At 37.5% G+C, this 13,153-nt stretch overlaps 1 non-coding gene across 1 annotated transcript; it reads left to right on the top strand.

The window, feature by feature from the left end:
• The first annotated feature begins 3,206 nt into the window (after positions 1-3,206).
• On the top strand, positions 3,207-3,312 carry LOC119866638. The gene has a single exon (XR_005380813.1). It is a non-coding gene; the product is annotated as a U6 spliceosomal RNA (small nuclear RNA).
• The last annotated feature ends 9,841 nt before the right edge of the window (positions 3,313-13,153 follow it).

The following is a 13,153-nucleotide window of genomic DNA, read 5'->3' as shown; positions in this document are numbered from 1 at the left end:
TTTCTTCTACATTAAAAATCAGCCAAGCGGCCTAGATAAACATCCTTTCGAAAAAGGATGCTTCTGAAACCTGGGGCATCATTCTCAAAAGCATACCGAGGAGAAATTCCATGATGGCATTTCTCTCTACTTTCTGCAATGAGATCCCAACCTGTATATGTGGCAGTGTCATTTGTCCTAATGGTTCTTAAGAGGCATTTGGGAAAGTTGACTGCACCTTTGGGTAGAGCTGCCATACAAGGAAGTGACCTACATGTGACATGACAGAAAGTCACTGTACTTGAGAAAAGGCGAGAGTTGCCATGTCCCCTGGAAGTTGCCCCAGTGGTACTGGGCTAACTTCTTTGTAAGCTGCTCCCAATAGTCAGTTTTTAAGAAGTGTATTCCTGGCTGTCAAGCCCCAGTGCCACCTAATTTACACAGATAAGGAGTTCTAATAAGATACTTTAGAAAGTCACTTATGCCATAAGGTATTCACATTATCTCAAGACATTTCTATTTGGCTAATAGGAAATGAAAGTGTAGATTAATGCCTTTCACATGCCATTAAAAAACTGAGAGGGAGAAGCCTCATTTTGGCCACCAGGGGCCTTCTGATGTCTGCTCACTGCTGTCTTACCTTATCACCTTCAGTGCTTTCAAAAGCTAAGGATGAGTTTTGTCTTCATAGAAAAGAGTTTAAACCAGAAAGTCCATGTGGCCTCCAAACTTTGGATTACTGCCATGGCACGTTGCATTTCACCTTTGATTTAAAGATCGAGAACATGTGGCTTCCTAAAAATGAAAAACTCGTTTGCTCAATTCCCAAAAGACTAATGCAAACAGCTGTTAAAGGAGAAATAAAAAGGCAGACACTAGAATTCCAAATAAGCCAAACTTAGTGAAACTGGGTCACTGATCACCTCTCTGTAACCCTGAGAAGTCAGGGTAGCAAATAGGTCTCCTTCTCCCTTTATCTGACCCCGAGCAGATATACAATTGCTGGGTATTGCCTTAAGTGTAAATCGTATGGAATGCAAACTTGGTGAAACTAATAAATAATAAAAAAAAATATGCCAAGGCAACAATGAGTGATTAAGAACCAGGCATGGTGCTGGGTGTCTTATATGTATGATTTCATCAAATCCTACCAAATTTGGAAGGTAAGAACTAGTATGTTATCTTATTTTAAAGATAAGGAAAATTGAGCACTTGGGTGGCTCAGTGTGTTAAGTGTCTACCTTCAGCTCAGGTCATGGTCCCGGGGTCCTGGGATTGAGACCCAAGTTGTGCTCCCTGCTCAGCGGGGTGCCTGCTCTCCCTCTGCCACTCCCTCCTGCTTGTGCTTTCTCTGTTTAAAATAAAATCTTTAAAAATATTAAAGATAAGTAAAATTAAGTTGCTAACTTAAGTCTCCATTATTAGTGAAAGAGGTGCTATTAGAGAAACAAATAGTCTGAGTCATTAGCCTACAGCTTTAGCTGCACTTTAAAAAAATAAAGGTGGGGCAGCCCCGGTGGCCCAGCGGTTTAGCGCCGCCTTCAGCCCAGGGCATGATCCTGGAGACCTGGGATCGAGTCCCATGTCGGGCTCCCTGCATGGAGCCTGCTTCTCCCTCTGCCTGTGTCTCTGCCTTTCTCTCTGTCATGAATAAATAAAATCTTTAAAAAAATAAATAAATAAATAAAGGTGATCAGCACTTAATTTCCTAAAGTGAATTTTTACACTGGACAAATGCGTCAACATTTACCTAAATAAAGGATTTCTCAAACAACATCAAGAGACATGACTATTTCGATATCAAAACCTTTGCAGCTCTAACAAGCCCTTTCTGTCAGCAGTTGGTGGTGACTCCAAAGAACAGCCCTGCTCAGCAAAGGTCAAGCACCTCTAGATGAAGGTTAAAAGTCTATTCAAGGACATTAAAATGTTCCTCCAAAGTTACATAGATCATGAAAAGGAGGAATGATGCCAGTCAGAAAAAGATAAATGGTAAGGTTATATCAGGGTGGAGTTACACTGCTTTCTTACAGGAGGGGCTGCTTTTCCTGTCTGTTAACTTGCAAGTCATAACCTGTGTTTTCTCTTCTTTGAGATAGTGTTTTAGTTGGTGAATTGAAAGCAAGCTTCACCATGTGAAAACTCACCCTTCTCTTCCAAGCTCCTCAATTAATGCCTACTCACTCCGTGGAGCCCTGTTTTTTTTTTTGTTTTGTTTTGTTTTTTGTTTTTTTTTGTTTGTTTGTTTGTTTGTTTTTTAGGGGAGCCCTGTTTTATGTACTCCAAAGGACTGGAGATTTGTAGGCCATCTGCCACAAGGGGAATAGAACTCCCACCCAGATCCATGTTCTTCATTTTCCCCATACTGGAGCTCTGCTCCTTGGTACAGCCAGCCATACCAGCAAGGAAAAGAGTCCCTGACATTTCAGTTAAAGAGAAAGCCTTAGATGGTGAGGAGAAGCAGCCCATAAAGTTACCAGCTTAATTAAGCCATTACAGTTTTTAGGGGGTTTTAAATATAGGCAATTTGAATATATAATTGAGCCTGAGCACTGCCTCATCCTATGTTTTCCTTGGTCTGCTCAGAACCAGGTTGTGATGGAAAACAGCTGGAGTAACCTCCTGGGAGCATAGAGCCAGTTCCTCATTGTCACTGTGGTCTTCATGATTAATTTTTGTGGTGGTTTCTTCTCTTAGCGTGGCCCTGAAGTGGGAAGCTTGAACCTTTGAAATGCCAGGTCCAGAGGTCAACCCCACAGACAGTGCTGGGATGTTTGGCTATCCCCCAGTGTCTCAAGAAGAATATCCCACATGTTCTTCTATAGGCAAGCCTACAGAATGTGCTTGGGGGGAAGTGTTGTCTTCAGAAAAATAATTCTCCATTCCAGCCTTGAGGTTAGAGAGAGGGAGCTAAGATCATAGCTCAATGTTCTTTAAGTTTGACTAGCAGAGGATAAAGTCAATCTAAATCTCTCCTTGGGAGTAAGTGTGCATTTGGAGAAAGTGCAAGAGCACATTGCTTATGCTGTGACCCTAACTCAGCACTTCCAAGATTAGACAATTTTACTAGTTTATAGCTGTTTATTCCAACAAGGTAAAATATTTCTTGTTCAGTAGCACATTAGTGCATAAGTTGGTATCTCAGATTAACTCTCATTACTGTTGTCTCCAATACACAGAGATAAACAAGTACATATGTACATCGAGATGTTAAAAGAAACTTTGCTATGCTCACTTGGGCGCATGTGTACTAAAATTAGAATGATACAGAGAAGATCAGCATGGCCCCTGCACAAGGATGACACAGAAATTCATGAAGTGATCAAGCATAAGGCCTAAAACTATAAAACTCCCAAAAAACATAGGCAGTAAGCTCCTTGACATTGATCTTAGCAACAACTTTTTGATTTCTCACCACAAGCAAAACCAACAAAAGAGAAACAAAACACATGGGACTAAGTCAAACTGAGAAGCTCCATAGCAAAGGAAACCAACACAATGAAGAGGCAACCCACCAAATGGTTTTATCTGCTAAGAAACTAATATTCAAAATGTATAAAGAACTCATACAGTTCAGTAGTAATAAGAACAGGCTGGTTAAAAAATGGGCAGAGGATCTGATTTGACATTTTTTTCTAAAGACATAGACAACAAGTACAAGCAAAGGTGCTCAACATCATTAATTATCAAGGAAATGCAAATCCAAACTACTAGATACCACCTCACATTTGTTAGAAAGGCTGTGAAGGAGAAGACAAGAAATAGGTGTTAGGGAGGATGTGGAGAAAAGAAAAATCTAGTGCATGGTATGGGAATGTACACTGGTATACCCATTATGGAAAATAGTATGGAGGTTCCTCAAAAAATTAAAGATGGAACTATTATGTGACATAGCAATTCTACTTTCTGTGATTGTATCTTTAAAAAAAAAAGAAACAAGAAAACACTAATTGGAAATGTTCACTGCAGCATTATTACAATAGCCAAGTATGGAAACGACCCAAGTGTCCACCATGAATGAAGAATGTATACACATAGGCATGCACTTATATGTGATGGAATATTATTCTGCCATAAAAAGAAGGAAATTGTGCCATTTGCAGCAACATGGGTGGATCTGGAGGGTACTGTGCTAAGTGCAGATATCAGAAAAAAAAATACCTTCTGGTCTCATATGTGAAACCTTACAAAAACAAACTCAGATACAGAGAACAGACTGGTGCTTGCCAGATGCAGGGAGTAGAGATGTGATAGGAATGGGAGAAAGTGGTCAAAAGGTACAAACTTCCATTTTTAAAATAAATGAGGATATAATATGCATAGCATAGTGATTATGGCTAAGAGTATTATGTTGCATATTTAAAAGTTACTAAGAGAATAGATGTTAAAAATTCTTAGCACAAGTAAAAATAACTATGTAGGGTAAAGTATGTTAACTAGATTTGTTGTGGTGATTATTTTATAACATATACAAATATTTAATTAAGTACACATAAAGCTAATAAGGTTACGAAAATTACACCTCGATAAAAAATAAAAATTAAAAATTTTGCTGGGTGTGTGCTTCTGATAAAAGAGTCCTGATCCCATATTACCCTTTCAGCTTGTGGTTCCACCTGAGAGACAGAGTGGGCAGGGGTAGGAGCTGAGCAAGGAGAGAGGTAATACAGGTTGGGGAAAATGGCCCCTAATGGCTCACAGAGGAAAATGTTAAGAATGAGTGAATCAGCTGGTTTCCTCCAGTTCTAGGAATTTTTGTATTGGCTCAGTATTTCCACAGTGATTGAACTGTGATTGAGCTTGTGTTTTCAGATCATCCTAATAATCCATTGAAGTTGGCATTAAATCATGTCTAAAATATCAGTCAAGAAAATCTAAGAAAGTAGGTATTTTTAGTTCAAATTATACACACTCACCCACCCACACACATACGTATAGAGAGACAGAGACAGACAGGAATTCTTAAGGGATTAGAAGCCAAGTTCCATACTTAGTAATATAAAGCTAGATTAACTGGAACTTCAATTTTAATTGTGCTTACATATAGGATTATGGTCTGTCTTTCCAAATGGTAGCCTCCCAGAAAAAGTTTCTATACACTCTAAATCATTTGTCCATCTGCTCTGCCTCTTTCCTACTAAAATGTTAACTCAATTGAATCCTATTTTATGTAAATTTGGTTGTGTGAAACCTTGAATTTGCTAAAATAAAACATACACCATAATGTGCATTTGAAATCGATTCTCTGGAAATTTTCTTTAGAGAATGTGTTCCTTTAATGAGCTTAAATGCTTGGATTAAAGGACAACTAAAATGTATGCAGCTTTACAAGCAAACATCCTGTGTATTAGGAACAGAGCTATGCCAGTGCTGTGTAGTGTGTTTGCAGTAGAGAAAGGGTGCCAAGTGAGGATCCTTACTCTTGTTTAGGAAGTTGTATTCCAAAGAAACTTTCCCTGAAATAAGTTTGCATACAATAGGTAACTTCTTGTTTATCTCAAAATTATGCTAGTGTTTTTTTTTTTTTTTTTTTTTTGAGATATGTAGGTTTTTTGAGACAGAGAGTGAAAGTGCAAGCAGGAGGAGGGGTGGAGGGTGAAGATAAAGAGAAAATCTCAAGCAGGCTTCACACTCAGCACAGAACCTGACATGAGGCCGATCCCAGAACCTTGAGATCATAACCAAAGTGGAAATCAAGAGTTGGACACCTAACTGACTGAGGCCCCAATATATATATATATATATATTTGATGTGCACCTTACACACAGTAGGACTTGATAAATCCTTCTTTTAAATCATCCTTGATTGGAGGAACACTGAAAAGCAAAATCTATATGATAGAATGAAAGGAAGAAAATAATAGTGTAGATAGTCAAACCTTAAAAGATACATACAGTAACTCTGTGATGCTCTGTCCCTCCTTTGCCAGCTCCAGGTTTTAACAACTTACATTTTGAATCCTGTGAATTTCTTCAGCTCCTGGGGTCACCTGGAATAACATCCTGTATTCCCAAATGCACCCAACCAGCTATCCAAGCACCTTCAAAGTTGAGAGTCATTGCTTTGAAATGAGCTCACCAACTCCCACAACCCCTGAGACTGAGGTTAGTGAGTGCCGCATGGTGTTGTAAGTAGTAACTTCATGGCTTACAGCTAAATGCTATTGGTTCAAGTACTCAGTGCAGTGGTTCTCAAACTGTAGCAAGTATTAAAATCACCTGAAAGGCTTGTTAAAACACAGGGTGCTAGATTCCACCCCCAGAGTTTCTGATTAAGGAGATCTAGACTAGGACTTGAGAATTCCATTTCTAACAAATTCTCAGGTGCTGCTGGGGCTGCTAGTGAAAAGTATGGGACAACATTTTTGAGGACCTCTGGTCTAGGGGGCCTGATTTCCATTCAGATGAATAGGAGCTTTTCTAGGAACATCTGTTAGCAAAAGTCCTTGGCTTTTCTGGCCTCAGTGAGGATTTGAGTAGGTGTAATAGGGACATGGACTATGAGCAGGAGGTGAGAAGGTCAAGTGCATTAGGTTTCTATTCCATCTATCCTCAAGCTCTAGGGCTGAGAACTACAGGTATTCTAGGTACCCAGTGGGTTTTCAGGTAATTAAGCTTTTAAAGGATGAAGTCTGCCAGCTTGCAGTCTGAAGGCAAGCAGCCAAAAACTTGTGAGAGGAAAAAAAAGATATGGCCTTAAGATGCTTGCCCAGAAGCTTTGAATTTATCTGATATAACCAGGTCATGACTTTAGGGGGAAGAAATTCTGCTTGTTAAAGTAATCAGTTACATCTCCTAACATTTGGGGAAAAGACCTCAGGAAAAGGTAGTTCTCTTTAAACTCTATAGATTTGTGGATTGCATCCCCTCACAGGTGTAGCCCTTGGAGACTACGTAATTAAGAAAGTGGAATAGTGTAGGAACATCTGCATAAGGAGTTAAGTTGATTGGAGTGAGTCACACATCTGTCATAGAGGAACTGATGTGAGGCATATATAATCATAGCTTGATTATCAAACTATCCTAAATAGAAATGGGGTACATATTAAAGAGAGCTTTCTGAGGTAAGGGTTAAAGGACAAATAGAAAGCAGGTGTTTCTAAACAGAGCTTTACTATTGCATTTACTGCACTACTCAAGTAATTTAGAAAGAGATACTTTCATTATATAGCCTTTGTGGAAGCACGGTTTTATTTCTTCATTCTTGTTTTCCTTTCCCCTTTCAATTGTACAGATACAACCCGAGTCCCTACTATGTACAAAACAGTGTACTAGGTGTTTTTTTTTGGATACAAACATAAGTAGAACATGGGTATGGAACCAGTCTATTTCTCAATTACATTGTTATTTTTGAGGAAAGACAGCAAGTGATTTTTTTCATTACTTTAACTCAGTGACCAGCACTGTCAGGTAGCGGGACAATTTCCGGTAATTAAAGTTGAATCCCAAGTATACCTTGGTAATCAACCACAAAAATATCATCAGTGATCCTCCTGTGATCATTTTGTTATGGAGCAGGTGGGGATAACTCCGGACCTTCTAACTGAACACATGAAATGATTTCTGACCACTTAATTTATTACGACATATTCTTGTATGATAAAAGATGCCATACAATGGGGATAGTTTCTATAAGTTAGGTGCCTTGGGCATAGTTCTCAAAAAATGGAGTTGAGGAGTAGGACCAGATCGAGTGATGTGAAGTCCTCCTTCCTGTTCAGCTGTATTGGATCACCTCATTTTGAGTACCATGGCTACCCCATGAGTAAGAGTCAAGAGAGAGCCTGAAGTACTCAAAAGATTAACTCTTAACAGCCCTAGCCTCCATACTTCCATGTATACTAGTTTAGAGCTGGGCCTCTGACCAAGAGCCTTTCTCAAACTCCCACACTTCTATCCTCACCATAACTATAAATCTCGAAATCATCAAGGTAATTTCATTATTCCCTTTGGTTCTATTCAAGCCAATCATAGGAAGAAACCCCAGCCTCCTAGGTCATGTCCTAGCACAAGCTACTCACTATCCTTTCACTTGGATGATAGGAATAGCCACCAAACTGTTCTCCCTGTTTTCACTTTATTCTTAACAGTCACTACATACAGCATCCAGAGTGATTCTTTTAAAACTAAGTCACCTATGCCTTTGCTCAAAACTCTCCATGGCTTTCTCTACTTGAACATAAGATCCATAAGGCAGAGACCTATTTTTCTTTATAATGTCCACTGTTGTCTGTACAATGCCTAAAAGAGCATCTAGTGAGCATCCAGAAAATATCAGATAAATAGCTATAAATGGATAGATAATACATAGATAGATAATACATAGATAGATAGATAGATAGATAGATAGATAGATAGATAGATAAGGAATATTTCCTCTTCTCAATGCTGCCTTCTACTGCCTTGGTTCAAGTCCTTATTATCTCATTTGCTTATTTTTTGGGTATTTAGCTATAGTAGTATGTGCAAATAGTACTATAAAGACTAGAACACATAAATAAAAATAAAGAGGAAAATAAAAGTTATATAGAGTCCCATCATCCAAAGTTAACATTCTGGTTTATATTCTTCTAAGTATGTCCTGTAGTAATAGTGTCTTCCATTATAAGCTGTCCCTGACCATACTCTTATATCAAGCACAGCCTTTTTTTTGTTTTTAATTTTTTTTTTATTGGAGTTCAATTTGCCAACATACAGCATAACACCCAGTGCTCATCCCATCAAATCAAGCACAGCCTTAATGCTGCCACCAGTTGCATTGGTTTCCTGTGGCTGCCATAACAAATTATAGCAAACTGATGGTTTAAAACAAGATAAATCTATTTGCTGACACTTCTAGAGGTCAGAAGTCCAGGTGTTGACAGTCTTATACACCCTCTGAGACTCTAGGAGAGAATCCCTTCTTTACCTTTCCAGTTTCTTATGGTTGCTGGCTCTCTTGGCTTATAGCCACATCTCTTTGACATGCCTTTATATCAACGTCTCTTGTATGTGTCTGTCCTCTGTCTCTTATAAAGACTTTTGTCATTGGATTTAGTCTTTACCCAGATAATACAGGATAAACTCATATCAAGATCTTCAACTTAATTACACCTGCAAAGACTCTTTATTAAAATAAGATCACATTCACAGATCCTAAGGATTTGATGTAGATATGGAAATATATATATATATATATATATATATATAATGTAGATATGGATATCCATATATATATATATTTTTTTTTTCCCCCTTTGGGAGAGGTGGTATGTCACCATTCAACATACTGCACCAGGGTTAAATTCCTAAAACAACATAAATCTCTCTGTGACTACTGTGGGTTAAAAATCCTTCAGTGTTTCCCCATAGACTAAGTATTCCAGACTCCTTTGCGTGGCGTAAAAAGCATTTATGACCTGAACCTTGCCTAATCCTCCAGGAAAACAGGCTTTATAAATGGCAGACAGTCCTCCATGGCCACTCCACTCCAAAATAGAAGAGGAGGGATCCTTCAGAAACCTGGGCTGCTTCCTAATCGGACAGCTATAGGTACAGAATATGGAGATTTGGTATTTTGTGTAAATGTGACAATTTGAATTCATCAGTGGGTCAAAGCACAGATCATAGAGATTAGTTTACACTTGTATTTTTCATCACCTGGAACAATACTTGACATTAATAAATTATTAATACATTTTTTTGAAAGGAATGAATGGATGCAAGCGTTGAATTCACAGTTCAAGGATTCAAATTCTTTTTCCCAGCCAATGTTTGCCTTTCTGCTGCCCCTCCCAGCTCCAGTTGTTTTCTACACATTTGCTTTTGAATCTTCCTTTTAGAAGAGTATTCTTATTTATGTCTCACTGAATTAATTTCTCCAGAAAGGACCCCATTATTCCTGCCTTTCTCTATTGTTCAGATGTTGTATCAATGCAGGATGATAGGAGCAAGGTAGAAGCTATGCTAAGTGACAAAGTGTGAAGTGTGAAATTCACATGTATTACTTAGTCATTTTCTCTCTTCTGTCTCTTTTTCCTAATGCATTAAAGGTAATAGTCTGAATCAAGCCTCTGCAGTTGTTTACTCCTTTTTGACTGAATTAGCTAGGGCAGTTCAGTCTCTCTGATTTATTGTTGAGTCTCATCTACTTTCCATTGCTTTCAGGTATATTTTTTTTCTTTCATTCTCTTAAAAAAAAATTAAAATTGCCCACAGTCCTCCTCCATGGTTACTTTGTTTGACAAATTTATCAGAAAATGTAGAGAATGGCTTAGAGTATATTGTATTAGCCCTGCTGTATTTGTGGTACAAGATCATTAAACTTATAGGAAATTTTTTTCTGAGACATGAGCAATGAAACCCCAGAAGGAAGCAGAGTAGCAGTTTGGTACCAGGGCGAGTGGTGGGGGATGCAGACAAATTGGAGGTGGAGGATGTTGTCCTTTGAGGACAATAATAAATAATAATGCCATAATAATAAAACAATAATAATACCAAATAATGTCAGTCTACTTTTGTTTTAATTAAGTTTCCCTTTTTAGAGAATTTTTAATTTCACAGCTCAATTGAGGGGAAGGTTTAGAGATTTTCCATATATCTCCTGTTCCCACACTCCCAGCTTCCCCCACCAGAATGCTATATCTGTTATAACTGACAAGCCTACATTGACACATCATGATCATCCAAAGTCCATAGTTCATATTATGGCTCATTCTTGTATTCTTTGTATGTCTTTGGGTATTCTATGTCTAATGAAATGTCCATCATTATGGTATCACACAGAATTTTTCACTGCCCTAAAAATCGTTTGTTCTCTGCCTATTTAACCCTCCACCACCCTCACCCCCATCCCTGGCAACCATTAAATCTTCTTACTGTCTCCACAGTTTTATGCTTTCTGGCATGCCATTTAATTTGAATTATACAGTATGTAGTCTTTTCAAGATTGGCATGTTTCACTTAATAACAAAAATTTAAGGTCCTGACTCAATAGTTCATATATTTTTTGCACTGAATAATATTCCATTGTCTAGTTATACTACAGTCTATTATTATTCATTCACTACTGAAGGACATCCTGGTTGCTTCCAAATTTGAGCAATTATGAATAAAGCTGCTATAAACATCTCTGTGCAAGTTTTTGCATGGACATGACTTTTCAACACCTTTGGGTAAATATTAAGAAGCACAATTGCTGGATCGAATGGTTAGAATATGTTTAATTTTGTAAGAAACTGTCAAACTGTTTTCCAAAGCAAATCATTTTTCATTCCCACAGCAGTGAAAGAGAATTTCTGTTGCCCACATTCTTGCCAGATTCGGTGGTGCCACTGTTCTGAATTTTGGCCATTCTCATAGGTATGTAGTGGTATCTCGATTTTCTTTTCTTTTTTTTTTTAAGATTTATTTATTCATTTATTTATGATAGACACAGAGGGAGAGAGAGAGAGAGGCAGAGCCACAGGCAGAGGGAGAAGCCGACTCCATGCCGGGAGCCCGACACAGGACTGGATCCTGAGACTCCAGGATCACGTCCTGAGCCAAAGGCAAGCACCAAACCGCCAAGCCACCCAGGGATCCCCTCTCGATTTTCTTTGAAAGATGTTATTTATTTGAGAGAGAGACAGAGAGAGCATGAGCTGGGGGAGCAGCAGAGGGAGGGGCAGACTCCTCGCTGAGCAGGGAGTATGATGTAGGATGGATACCAGGGTTCTGGGATCATGACCTGAGCAAAAGGCAGATGCTTAACCTACTGAGCCACCCAGGCACCCCTATCTGTCTATCTTTATTATCACTGTGAACCAATCATTCTAAACAATGTCAGTGATAAAACATTCTTTCATAGAAAAAAATATATTTTATTGGTCTAACTTTTAAGCAATTGCTCCAGTTATTTTAAACAATTGTTCCAGTTATTATTATTTAAAATACAGGTATAAGATCAAAATTAATTTATATTTATTACTTATTCTTTAATAAATATTGTGTTCTACATGAAAGGTAATCAAACTTAGCTACACATGTTAGTTCTGTGTTTTTAATGCTCAGGATAGTTTAAGATCGCTGCAGGCACAGTGCATCTATAAGGCCTATAGCACAATTCAAAATAATGATAGTGCAGTGATTATAAAAATCAAGATACAGATTTTAAGTTGCTTTAATTCTGTCACTGTATTTGACTTCTTGGAAATTTTTATTTGTGTTCAAAATTTTTCTACCGAAGAAATACTTAAAAGCTGAAAAAAATCAGTTTGGAAGAAAAAGACATGGAAACTATGATAATTTCTGTAATTTATTATGAAAAGGAATTTTTATGACTGGCAAACTTACCCTGGAGTTTAAGATTTTTCTTAATTATTTGTCTATTGCTGCATATGAAAGAAACTTTGAAACTATAATTAATAAAATGTTTTCTTCAACTGTCAATAAAGACATTACAATTGACAAATCCAGTTATATTACCTACTGAATAACAATGTGCGAAAAGGATCAGTTTGGATGAAATCATTTACTAATTTGCAGAAGGTAAGATGTAAAACCAGGAACTGTCATAATATTATTCATTACTGTGTCCAACATGTGGGTATATATTTCCCACTTTTTCTAAAAACATAAACTAATGTACTTAAGATTGCTAATTATTGCTTTTTTCTTTTTTTAATATATTATTTTTAAATATTTGTTAACTAGCATGATTACATATATGAATTTCAATAAAGGAAAATTTAAGTTTGCATTTCTTCCCCCATTCCAACTAGCATTATTTCTGGCTAATCTTTTCATTTCCTGATTATTATTGAAAATAAATCTGTTGTGTGGAAGAAGCAAATGTAAAAAAAAAAAAGAAGAAGAAGAACTGTTCTGGCTTTCAAGTATACTAGGAATTTAAGTAGTGAGGTTAACTCAGTTGCTAAAATGTTAAGCTAGGAAGGTAGAGATTTCAAAGAGAAGGAGTTATAAGAACATACCAATCTAAATTCAGTAAGAAAGAGCCAAAATGAGCTATGACAGGATCTTATCTGAGGTCCCATCTATACATAAATGATTATCTCCAGGACCTTGTCTCTCTGATGGTGTAATCCTATTTCCTTCTATAGTACAAAACTTTTTGGAATCTTGTCCCAGTAACTAACTGACTTTAGGTTGCCCACCTGCAAAGGTGTAGGTTCTCTAACTTTGAGATAATTGAAAT

The sequence above is a fragment of the Canis lupus genome, chromosome 28 (genome assembly GCF_011100685.1).
Source record: "Canis lupus familiaris isolate Mischka breed German Shepherd chromosome 28, alternate assembly UU_Cfam_GSD_1.0, whole genome shotgun sequence".
NCBI classification, from domain to species: domain Eukaryota; kingdom Metazoa; phylum Chordata; class Mammalia; order Carnivora; family Canidae; genus Canis; species Canis lupus.
This window is presented reverse-complemented; position numbering and strand designations above follow the sequence as displayed.